The 12,661-nt window shown below is 42.5% G+C and overlaps 1 pseudogene; it reads right to left on the reverse strand.

Annotated features, from left to right (window-relative positions):
• Window positions 1-4,538: 4,538 nt before the first annotated feature.
• Window positions 4,539-4,708, reverse strand: LOC126186541 (U2 spliceosomal RNA; annotated as a pseudogene).
• Between the last annotated feature and the right edge of the window lie 7,953 nt (window positions 4,709-12,661).

Genomic DNA, 12,661 nt, shown 5'->3' on the forward strand with positions numbered 1-12,661 from the left:
TCATAGCATCACTTCTCGCCATGTATTCCAAAATTACTTATAAATGTAATACAGTTGTCAACACTTAGCACAACTGCGTTATTTCTCTGTGTGTATCGGTTTCATGCGGGGGACCACATGGCACAGGGTAGGTTCGGGTTAGGATCAGGATATACCTCGTTGGTGGGTCCACCATGCATTACGTCAGGGATAGCGGCAGAGGATAGATCCACCACATGTTATTTTCAAGATAGGGTTCAAAGGGGATCCAACTTGCGTTTTAGTCTCCCTGGACATATGGCGAATGGATTTCCCTTCGATTTACCTACTGTCCCAGCAGTAATACATGGTTGATCCATCTTCTAACCATCATCTCGGCCATAATGCGCGGTGTATCCATTTTCGAACACCATCCCGGCCGTAATACATGGTGGATACACTTCCAAAACCTATGCCGGCCATAACTCAGCACAGATCCAACTTTGAACCCTATCCTCACCACAACGCGTGGTGGCTCAACGACTGAAACCTATCCCTGACGTAAAGGGTTGTCTTCTCGCTGTCCACGAAAAATGACTGTTTCTCTGGTTATCGGTGCTTCAATGTCAACTTTTTCTCGTGTTCCTCTTGCTGTCCCAAACACGTTCCCATGTACAAGAATTTTCCTGCCCAAGCAGACATGTGAGCATCTCTTTCTCCCTCAATTTCCTATCCCAAACCCCAGTAAGAAGAACACAGTTGCACTACTTATTACAAATAATTTTAGCTCCCCCCGTCGGAGGTTCGAGTCTTCCCTCGGGCGTGGGTGTGTGTGTTGTCCTTATCGTAAGTTAGTTTAAGTTAGATTAAGTAGTGTGTAAGCTTAGGGACCTTACCACAAATTTCCAAAAATTTTCCAAAATAATTTTAGAATATATGGTGAGAAGTGATGTCATGCTCACATGAGCAGAAGTAGCATAAAATAGACAAAATTACGAAGACTGACAAAAAATACATATAAATGGAAGGAAATACGACAAAATGCGGAGAAATTGCGGGAGAATGAGGATGTAGTTAAGTGTCTGCTTAGCACAGGAAAATTCTTGTACATGGGAACGAGTATGTGACAGCAAGAGGGAAAACGAGAAAAAGTTGACATAGAAGCATCGGGGACGGAGGAACACTCATTTTTAGTAGACAGCAATAAACGGCTCGAATAGATGGTTTAAGGTGGATGCCCACCAAATGTAGGGTAGTAAATTTATATTTCCGTATCACTTGCCTAGGTGTGACCCCAAAGTTATCGGCATTTTTATAATCTGTCTTTAACTAAATAACGAGCTTGGAGACAGAAATATCCAACCACAGAACTGATCACGTGTTTGACCCTGTGTAAGACTATTTAGGAGTTTTAAATCTCAACAAACAGTATTTACAATGTGCTTCTCTGTACTCTCTACCAACCACAACCATGCGGTGTCAGCTAACAAATTCCTTACAGAACAGTTGCTGCATGGTTTTTAACGACATTCTGCTGAATGGCAGGCCGGGGTGGCCGAGCGTTTCTAGGCGCATCGGTCCGGAACCACGCGGCTGCTACGGTCGCAGGTTCGAATCCTGCCTCGGGCATGGATGTGTGTGATGTCCTTAGGTTAGTTAGGTTTACTTAGTTCTAAGTCTAGGAGACTGATGACCTCAGATGTTCAGTCCCATAGTGCTTAGAGCCATTTAAACCATTTTTTTCTGCTGTATGTGTATTGAGATAGTAGTGGTATATACAAGTTGACTGTTGCCTTTGATGCTTTCGTGGAAAAGAGAACCATCTGCTTCAAAATTGAAATGGATCTGCGTTAAACTATGATAGAAATTAGATGGGGTAATCAGTAGAGAGGGGTTGTTACGAGGTATGATTTAAAATGGTTCAAATGGCTCTAAGCACTACGGGACGTAACATCTGAGGTCATCGGTCCCCTAGAACTTAGAACTACTTAAACCTAACTAACCTAAGGATTAGAATCTGCGGCCGTAGCGGTCGCGCGGTTCCAGACTGAAGGGCCTGGAACCGCTCGTCCACTGCGGCCGGCCAGGTATGATTTAATGGTAGACTTATGAAGCACTCTGGACAGAGAGGCACACTGCGGCAGGTCATTTATCACAGATTTAAACTTTTTTCCGTTGTTCTCTGGGGTTGTAACAGCTGTTTGGTATAACCTGCGTTCGACTTATGTACAACTGCATGTTCTGAGTGTGACTTTGAGCGCTATCTACCTACAGTCAGCAAAGGACTTCAGCGCATGTGTGATCAATCATGTCCACCGAACCGACGATGAACCTGTTTTTTGTCCGCCGCTCGTGGTCTCGCGGTAGCGTTCTCGCTTCCCGAGCTCGGAGTCCCGGGTTCGATTCCCGGCGGGGTCAGGGATTTTCACCTGCCTCGAGATGACTGGGTGTTTGTGTTGTCATCATTTCATCATCATCCAGGAAAGTGGCGCAATTGGAGTGAGCAAAGATTGGGTAATTGTACGGGCGCTGATAACCACGCTGTTGAGCGCCCCACAAACCAAACATCATCATCATCATCATCGAACCTGTTTTGGCACCCTTCTCTAGACGAATGAAGAAGTATGTGAAGTATTCCATTCCCTTGCCACATCTCGGAGATAAATCGAGTCTTGACTTTCATAACTGCAGTGACTATAAGATAGTGACAGGGGTTTGTAAGCTACTGTAATTTCTCTGTATACATTTGCTTGACAGCTGTTATATGTGTCGAAGAAAGTGTGTTCTGTTCACAAGGTTAGTACACCATGGGGTGCAATTTCACATGCATTTGTCAATTTCCTAAAAAAATGTCATTGTTTGATGCATTTTCCGTTGCTTACGATCACTTTGTGGGATTGATGCCTGCATAACATAATTTCCGAAACATTATCAGATGTTAACCTTGAGCGCTCTACATCTCCAGAAAACTATATAGTGTCATGTATCACAAAGCATCTATGTTTTTTTTTGTGTAGAAGGTAGTAGTTTTATCATCTCAAAGTTTCTCGCCGTAGGGAGTGGGATAGAAAACTTACAGGGAGAATGTATGTCGGTTGTTGGAAATAAATTTCCTACATATCGGAAACCATACTGCTTTAATATTTTAACATGTTTAAGTGCAGAGCTGTGTAGGCTTAGGGGTGTGTGTTTTTGTTCTACAATCATTTCTCTCTTTCCAACATTTTTCCTGGTATGGAATCCAAACACTACAACAATACTATATAATTTATAGCACAAGTGATGAATGATTGTGAATTTCCTCCTGTACGTTAGTATGCTATTTTCCTCGTTGTCATAGCTCTCTACCTAGTCAGTGACGGGTGGAAAACTAGACAGCCTTCTAAACAATGTAACAGTGCTCTCAGAACGTGATGGGATTTCGAGAGAATTATCAGCGGACTGTGAATTGTCGGGGACATCTCTTACTCGTGGAAATCATGTGGATTCAAATACTATATATCGAAGACTGGAAGATTCGTGAGAATACGGCAGGTAAACAATAATCTAACGGAAGAGAGGTGAGCGTGATACCGATTCTTCTCAGCATTGTGGGTAAACATATTACAACCTCTCACATACGTCACACAAAGCAACTGCAATGACAAAATTAGGAGCTAATATGGAGATATTTACTTTTTTGTATCGATAAATAAAAGACAGCAGCCCGCCGCAGTGGCCGAGCGGTTCTAGGTGCTTCAGTCTGGAACCGCGCGACCGCTACGGTCGCAAGTTCGAATCCTGCCTCGGGCATGTATGTGTGTGATGTCCTTAGGTTAGTTATGTTTAACTAATTCTAAGTTCTAGGGTAATGATGACCTCAGATGTTAAGTCCCATAGTGCTCAGATCCATTTGAACCATTTTAAGAGGCAACATATTTCCGTGCGGTTTATGTGCCTATAAACGGATGGAGTGACACCTTAAAAGATAGACTAAATTTACATTTACTTGTAGACGCTTACTTCTCAAGCCATCGTACGGTGTGTGGTGGAGGGTACTCTTGTACCACTACTAGTCATCCACTTTCCTATTCCACTCGGAAACAGAGGGAGGGAAAAAGACTGCCTATATGCCTCCTTATGAGGGTTAGTTTCTTTGTCTTATGTTCATCGTCCTTTAGTGAAATGTATGTTGCCGGTGGCAGAATCCTTCTGTGGTCGTTTCAGATGTCTGTTCTCAATAGTGTTCCTCAAAAAGAACATTGGTTTCCCTCCAGGGATTCCCATTTGAGATACCTGGCGTGTGTAATCCAACAGTTGGAAAAAATTACTCATCGTGGAAAGTGATTAAAGTGACTCCCATGATCAGTTTAATTAATTAGCCTATCAATTTGGTATCAATGGCGAGGCACCGGGCAGGTGGAAGCAAGTACTAGAGTACCACGGATATGATTCGGGAGTTCGAGAGACAATGAGGCGATTTTTCGTTGCGAAGAGATCTTTTAATAGAATTTCAATCTCCCACCTACACAGGGTGAGATGACCATCGTAATAAAATCATGTAAATTACCAGATTTAGATTGTGGCATGGAGTATAATCCTTATGTTTACAACTTATCTGTGCTGCTACCATAAGCCGTAGAGAATGTTCTTAGCACTCAGTCATGAGCCAAAAATGAGTTTAATATTCTACTCCTGTAATGCAGGATGTAACAGACATTAAGCTGATTAGAATAGATATTTTACGTGATGAGAGAATACTTGAGGAAATATAGCTTACGCCCTACTGTTACAGGATTTTCACAACAAATAACGACACTTTAGCAATGTGATTTCGTCTGTCTTCGAAAATAACTCGTATAAAGGTGAGAATCTAAATTTCTCGTAAGAAACTGTAAGTGTACCGTCAGTAATATTGGTTTATTTTGTAACTGGGTGGTCTATGTAAGGGTGGTATTGGTTAGAACAACTGTATACGTCCAAGCCATGGCTGCTTGTCTCACCAGCGGCCAACCAGAAGTGACGGCTCAGCCTCACGTGATCGACTGCTACAGAGAAATGATTTTAGCTACCGGCTACTCGGCTGTTGCCCGTAGCCACGGGGATTAGCGAAGTAACCAGTATGCCGGGTGAGCGGCAAGCGGACGTGTATTTTGCTTGAGAAGATTCGACATGACGGGTGTTTGCGCTGGACGGTTATTAGACCCATGTAAACAGATCAGTTAACTGCTTGGTGACAGTCTCCCCGACCTCTGATCATTTGGCAGGGGCAGCGAGTGAACGCTGTGGATGGGTGTGCAGCTGCTGATGCGTGTTTACGTCTGTCCTGACTGGCCCCCCGCTATGGCGCACTGTGCCTGGCAGCCCGGCGGCAGACTGCACGTGGTGCAGCTCGCCAGATGGCGGATACTCCAATAAATTGTTAAACAATTAATCTCATAATGTAGTGCAAATGGATGATTTCCCTCAATTTTTTATATCAAAACTGTGTCAGCTATCCCTTTTTCCCCAGGATTTGCCAATAGAAACACAGTATTCTGAGGAGAGCTGCGTGGTTGGAGACATTGGTTCACACACAAGTAGGAGAGAGAGTGTGTGTTTTTTGACAGGGATTTCCCAGGTATCAATGTCGAAGGGTTACCTCCACCTGATACTTTGTTGGACAGAAAGTAACTGGGGGGCGAGGGGGAGGGGAGGAGGGGATTGGAGGGAGGATGGGTGGGGAGTTGCTTCTCCCAGCTGCCCTACCACCGGCGTTGTGATCTAACTCCGTCAGTACCTGCACAACAGGGCGAGCATATAGTGCAGCTGCTTCCACTGACCTGGTATGAAAGTTAGAATTATACTAATACCTTCAGCTGCTGACGGGCGTTGATATGTATTAACGGGGACAGGTGAAAATGTGTGCGCCAAGCGGGACTGGAACCCGGGTTCTCCTGCTTACATGGCAGATACTCTATCCATCTGAGCCACCGAGGGCACAGAGTATAGTGCGACTGCAGGGACTATCTCGCGCACGCCTCCCGCGAGACCCACCTCCTCACCTTGTATGTCCACACACGACATTCGTAGTGTCCCACCTCAACACACTCATTACTTGTGGAAGACATTCTGCAGCTGTCTTTCGGACATGTCCGAAAGAACAGAAACCATATCCATATAACTATATGGCAATACCAGCCATGACCTTCTTTTCCTGTGTGGATGCACACATATTCCCCGAACTCTTACCGGACTTCGTAAGAATGTCTTCCACGAGTAATAAGTGTGTTGGGGTGGGACACTATGAATGTAGTGTGTGGACATAAAAGGTGAGTATGTGGGTCTAGCGGGAGGCGTGCGCGAGATAGTCTCTGCAGTCGCAGGAGATCCCTGGTTCGAGTCCCGGTCGGGGCACACATTTTCACCTGTCCCTGTTGGTATATATCAACGCCCGTCAGCAGCTGAAGGTATTAATATAATTCTAATTTCGTTCTAGACAGCTGCAGGTCATCAACGGTGTCTGTTCCTTTGGACATGTCCGAAAGAACAGACACCATATCCATATAAGTATATGGTATGGAAGTGGTGGGTTTCGGAAGAAAACAAGAAGTGAGTCTGGTATCCAATGGGTACGGCACCTGATGCTTAGTACAAGGATTTAGTAGTAGGCGCCGGAGGCTGCTAACGACGCCGGCCCGGCACTCGCTCTATCGCTGCCCACTGTACAATGCATGTGCGGCGATGACCTCGTCATCACCCAGCGTCTACGAAGAAGCAAGTGAATGCAATCGGAAAGTTGTTTGTTCGCCAGATATGTTTTGCGCTGTCTGTAACTCTATAATTACATTTGGTAAATTATGTTGATGTATGTTTCATGACAGTATTTCTTGCCCAATCGGAAAAAAGCGATCGATTTATGTATGTAACTGCTTTTTTTTTCGGTGTATTTTACAAGACCTGCATTTCCAAAATTAAATTAACAGCAGAGAATGATGAACTTCCCCATCAAATAAAAGAGAGAACCAACACCTGAAAACTGAATGTTATAAATAAAAAATATATTACTATACCCTCTGCAGTGTAGTTGAATTTAGTGTCATGTGGAACCTTCCAGTCCACCTGCTCAGCACTGCCTGAGCGATTTTTCCCATCAATTTTTTCTGGAAGGATGGGGAGAGAGGGCGGGAGGGGTAGGGGTGAGACTTTCTCTGGTGATGCCATTGTACGCTAGATCCATCAATACCTGCACATCAACATGAGCACACACATGAAAATTTTCCAACAAAACAACACCTCCAATCTGTATCAGTGTAATTATGTAATCAGCACATGTAGTTATGGACAAAGCAATACTAGCACCTTCATCCAACAGCTCAGCTTTTCCCGCCATTTCTCCAGCAGGTGGTGGGACGGGAGGGCCTGAGCTTTTCGCAGTGATTTCCAACAGGGTGTCACCCAAAATAAAAAAATAAATTACCCCATATCCTTCCTCTCCAGCAGCACAGCACAGATCGAGTTATTTTCTCACCAATTTCCTGATGGGGGGAGGAGAGGTGGATGGGAGAGGGAACAGAAGGGGTGGGGGTTTGGGGTATTTCCCAAATAGAGAGTGGGTACTTAATTGATCAATTTAATTAATTAGTCAATTGAAATGAAATGATCATAAGGCATTGTTCGCCAGGAGGCCACATTCAGGGGAGTTCGGCCGCCGTATTGCAAATTAGTCAATAAATTTAATATCAAAAGTGTGCTTGTCAGCGAAGGGGAGACAGAGTATTGGGGATTTCCCAGAGATGTGGGGGAGGAGAATGGGGAGGCGAGGGGCAGTAGTGGTTTCTCAGAAGCACAGATTATCCCCAGAGGGTCATACATCAATCCCATAAGGTCATAAATAAATTAACAGAACAATAGTCTAAGGGGAGGGGAAGAGGTTGGGGAAGGGTTTGCCACCTTGAATAAATTTCGCAACAATGCAGAGTGTTGTAGAAACCGCTTTACCCTACTAATGATATGGCTATTAATGCACATTGCATAAAAAGAAGTTTTGATAATGTAATGTATACAACTAGTGCAACATTAATAGAATTTGGGAAATGGGATGAGAAGTTCCGCCTTATGCAAGACACCTTTTTTCTTTTGTTTCACCCATACATGTTTCAGCACTTTTGTGCTGTCGTCAGTGGGTTCTATTTTTATTTTTAACTGTAAATTTGTTGTTAACATATTAACATTTGTGTTGTTTACAACATTATGTAAAAGTTGCATTTATAACTTAATTGGCGAAAAGTGGGTGTAAGCATAAGTAGCATACCTTACGTGATGTTATTGTCCATTTATTTTGGTAGCTGTTCTGTTACACATTATACAACTTGTCATCTGCAAACAGCAAAACGTAATTTATTTTCAGTTTGTTATGCATTTACGAACGGAAATAAGACTATATCACGTTTTCTTTCTGTAACTTACAGTTTTGAAGTAGTGGTGCGTTCTCCTGTGTTGTTGGCGAAGTGAATAGGCTTACTTCTTTGCCTGTGTTCGCGGGGCAATGCACTTTTTCCGATTGCTCAAAACATAGGCGGAGTTTTCGCTGCCATTACGTGTTGTTGTGGCTGTGTGGCGTTCATTTGTTTCGTAGCGTGTTCTGCTGGGTGAGGCGCGCGAGTTTGAATTGTATTTGGCGTAGGTGGTGTGTGGTTTGTGTGGGTTTGCTTGTGTGTGATGTGTGTGTTGAGTACTGGGCCAGAGAGAGAGAGAGAGAGAGAGAGAGAGAGAGAGAGAGAGAGAGATAGAAAGAAAGAAAGAAAGAAAGAAAGAAAAGGGAGAGAGAGAGAGAGAGAGAGAGAGAGAGAGAGGGGGGGAGAGTTGTGTGTGTGTGTGTGTGTGTGTGTGTGTGTGTGTGTGTGTGGTGTGTGTGTTACTTGTATAGTTCTTCTATTGTGGTGAAGAGGGTTTTGTTGCACAGTGATGTGTATTCATTGAGTACTTTCTTTCCTTCGGCTATTGATTTTTGCATGTGGTAGTTTTCTTCTATAGTTAATTTTTGATATAGGCTGCTGCTAGTTTTTGGGATGTGAAGGTCAGTTTCAATGTTCGTTGGGTGGTGGTTGTGTGCTACCAGGTGGTCTGCAAATGTTGAGTGTGTGTTATTGCTTTTCAGTGCTCTGAGGTGTTCATTATATCTGGTTCTGAAGATCCTACGTGTTTGGCCCACATATACAGATTGACAGCAGTTGCAAGTAAGTTGGTAGATGCCGGACTGGCTGTATTTGTCAGTGTTGGTGGTATTTCTTCCGAGTCTGCTCTGTATTGTGTTGTTGGTTTTGTATGCTATGTTGAGTCTTTGTTCCTTTAGTATATTACCCACCGTGTATGTGACTTTGTTGTTGTAAGTCATTATGTGCCATTTGTTGCTTACTGTCTGCTGATTTGTTGTGTGATGAGTTGTGTTTGTATGTGTGTGTGTTTCATGGTTATGTGCAGTTTGTTTTCGTATTTTGTGGTTTATTTTGTCTACTCTCTTTGCATCATATCCATTCTCCTGCGCAATTTGTTTTCTCATGTTCATTTCTTGTGTGTAGTCATGCTTGTCCATGGGCATTTTGTTCAGCCTGTGAAGTAAATATCTGAAGCTGGCTTCTTTGTGATTGGATTGGTTATGAATAATGGTTCTGGTGATTGTGGGTTTTCTGTAGATAGTGAATTCATGTTTGTTGTTTCACTTGTGTATAGTGAGATCTAAGAAATTAAGGTTTTCATCTGTTTGTGTTTCAATAGTGAATCGTATTTGTGGGTGGATGGAGTTTATGTTATCATGAAGTTCTTTTATGGTAGACAGTGGTTCATCTATTAAGCAAATTATGTCATCTATGTATCTGTACCAATATATTATTTTGTACTGTTTTGGTATTACTATTTTGCCAAACATTTGTTTCTCTCTCTCTCTCTCTCTCTCTCTCTCTCTCTCTCTCTCTCTCTCTCTCTCTCTGCCCCAGTACTCAACACACACATCATACACAAGCAAACCCACACAAACCACACACCACTAACGCCAAATACAATTCAAATTCGCGCGCCTCACCCAGCAGAACACGCTACGAAACAAATGAACGCCACACAACCACAACAACACGTAATGGCAGCGAAACCTCCGCCTATGTTTTGAGCAATCGGAAAAAGTGCATTGCCACACGAACACAGGCAAAGAAGTAAGCCTATTTACTTCGCCAACAACACAGGAGAACGCACCACTACTACAAAACTGTAAGTTACAGAAAGAAAACGTGATATAGTCTTATTTCCGTTCGTAAATGCATAACAAACTGAAAATAAATTACGTTTTGCTGTTTGCAGATGACAAGTTGTATAATGTGTAGCAGAACAGCTACCAAAATAATTGGACAATAACATCACGTAAGGTATGCTACTTATGCTTACACCCACTTTTCGCCACTTAAGTTATAAACGCAACTTTTACATAATGTTGTAAACAACACAAATGTTAATATGTTAACAACAAATTTACAGTTAAAAATAAAAATAGAACCCACTGACGACAGCACAAAAGTGCTGAAACATGTATGGGTGAAACAAAAGAAATAAGGTGTCTTGCATAAGGCGGAACTTCTCATCCCAATTTCTTAGCAAGCACGGAGAACATCAAGAAGAACTGCACCACAAGATGATTATTAATAAAACTGAGACGCGAACATCTCAGGCAACACAAAGGTGATTTAGAAATGTTGGAGACCACATATACAATGTATCCTGTTCATTTGGAAAACCTCAAAAAATTCGCAGGTTCGAATCCTGCCTCGGGCATGAATGTGTGTGGTGTCAAAAAAAAAAAAAAAAAAAAAAAAAAAAAAAAAAAAAAAAAAAAAAAAAAGATTCAAATGGCTCTGAGCACTATGGGACTTAACATCTGAGGTCATCAGTCCCCTAGAACTTAGAACTACTTAAACCTAACTAACCTAAGGACATCACACACATCCATGCCCGAGGCAGGAATCGAACCTGCGACCGTAGCGGTCGCGCGGTTCCAGACTGACGCGCCTAGACCCGCTCGGCCACCCCGGCCGGCTGTGTGGTGTCCTTAGGTTAGTTAGGTTTAAGTAGTTCTAAGTTCTAGGGGACTGATGACCTCAGATGTTAAGTCCCATAGTGCTCAGAGTCATTTTCTTTCGTGTTTCTGCTGATGTCACAAGGCTTGAAGGATTCATCTGAAATTATTACTCCGAGGATCCTACTTTTCTTTTTCGTCAAATAAGGTATTTCACCCACATTCTCCGGAAACCGTGCACAATTTGGTTTCATTTTTGGTTTCGTTTTTATGAAACCAAATTCTGTATTGAATAATTAGAAAAAAAATTATCTTGCCTGAACATTTCCGAGACTGTAAGGTAGGATACAGTCCGTAATACCAAGGATATAATGAGTGAACACTTGTAGTCCAATCGTTACAAATACCGATGCTTACTGCCACCTAACACGGCTATGAGGACCGGAAAAGGTATGCTCAACCTCCCCAGTGTACTGATGCTAATCAGTGTTGGTTTTTTTTCTTGGCGTCGACCAGCTGTTACAGCGCTCCTGCTATGGCTGGGTCGGTGTCTGCTGAGTGACGCTACCCCGCGAGCGTGCCTTGTCTCATCGAGCAGTCCCACAGTGTGATTTCCTTAGGACCAACGATGCGCATTACGCTCCACAAGCAGAAAGCAACTGAAATTTGGCACTTAATGATTTAATGAAGCTTCAGACTTACCATAAGAAACCGTACGGATCACTGAAAATAATTCAGTTGAGCTCAAGGCACTATATCATACCGAAATCTGTCAGCTGTTGCAACTTAATCTTCCTTACAACTGCTTTAACTCTGAGGAAGCTATATGTTCGAAGCCGGACAGTTTAGCCATTGGGAATTGCGTGGCGGGCCACTTAGCCTACATATTCATTAACTAGATGTACTAAGAAAAGGTTTTTTAAGCAATTTAAACAGGGTGACAACAAAGTCATTTACTACAAACATTTCGTCAATGACGCCTTAGTGCCGTTGAACAGTACAGAGGAGAACTTTACTAATATGCGTTCAAAACAGAATAATATGCATGATAAATTCAAATTCATCTGTGAAATCGAAGTATTAACTGTTAGATGTTAAAATAAAGAAGAATGAGACAATGTACATATTTGGAAATTTTTGGAAACCACCTTCTACAAACACGTTAATCAGTAACGGATCCTGCTACACAGTAATCCATAAAACTGGTACTTTCACGCATTGATATGGAAAATGATATATCTTCAAGTTCACGAAGAAAAGATTAGCAAAGAAATAGCGATCCTTGAAATTTTAGGCAAAGTAAACAATTTGGAAATACAAGGTATTAAGGAGATGCACAAACAGAACCTGTAAGTTAAACAAAACGAGATTACTCTAGAGAGAGAAACAGCTAAACACGAAATCAGTTTCGCTATTCTCCCCTCTAACGGCGACATTTATAACAAAATAGACGAAACTTTCAAAAATAAGAAAATCAAAATTGGGGTACGCACCGAAAACAACATTAAAAGTTGAGGGGTGTTATAGTATGAGAAGTGGCGATATTAGGCACAGACAACACTTTTTCTGAGTACAAAGTATTATGGCCTCAATCTGCTGCGAGACTGAATACTGCCTGAAATGATAATTAAATCATAACTGCTTGTATGAGGGCCAGAGTTGGACCAACGCGTTACTGACTTG

This window comes from Schistocerca cancellata, chromosome 4 (assembly GCF_023864275.1).
Source record: "Schistocerca cancellata isolate TAMUIC-IGC-003103 chromosome 4, iqSchCanc2.1, whole genome shotgun sequence".
Classification (NCBI taxonomy): Eukaryota; Metazoa; Arthropoda; class Insecta; order Orthoptera; family Acrididae; genus Schistocerca; species Schistocerca cancellata.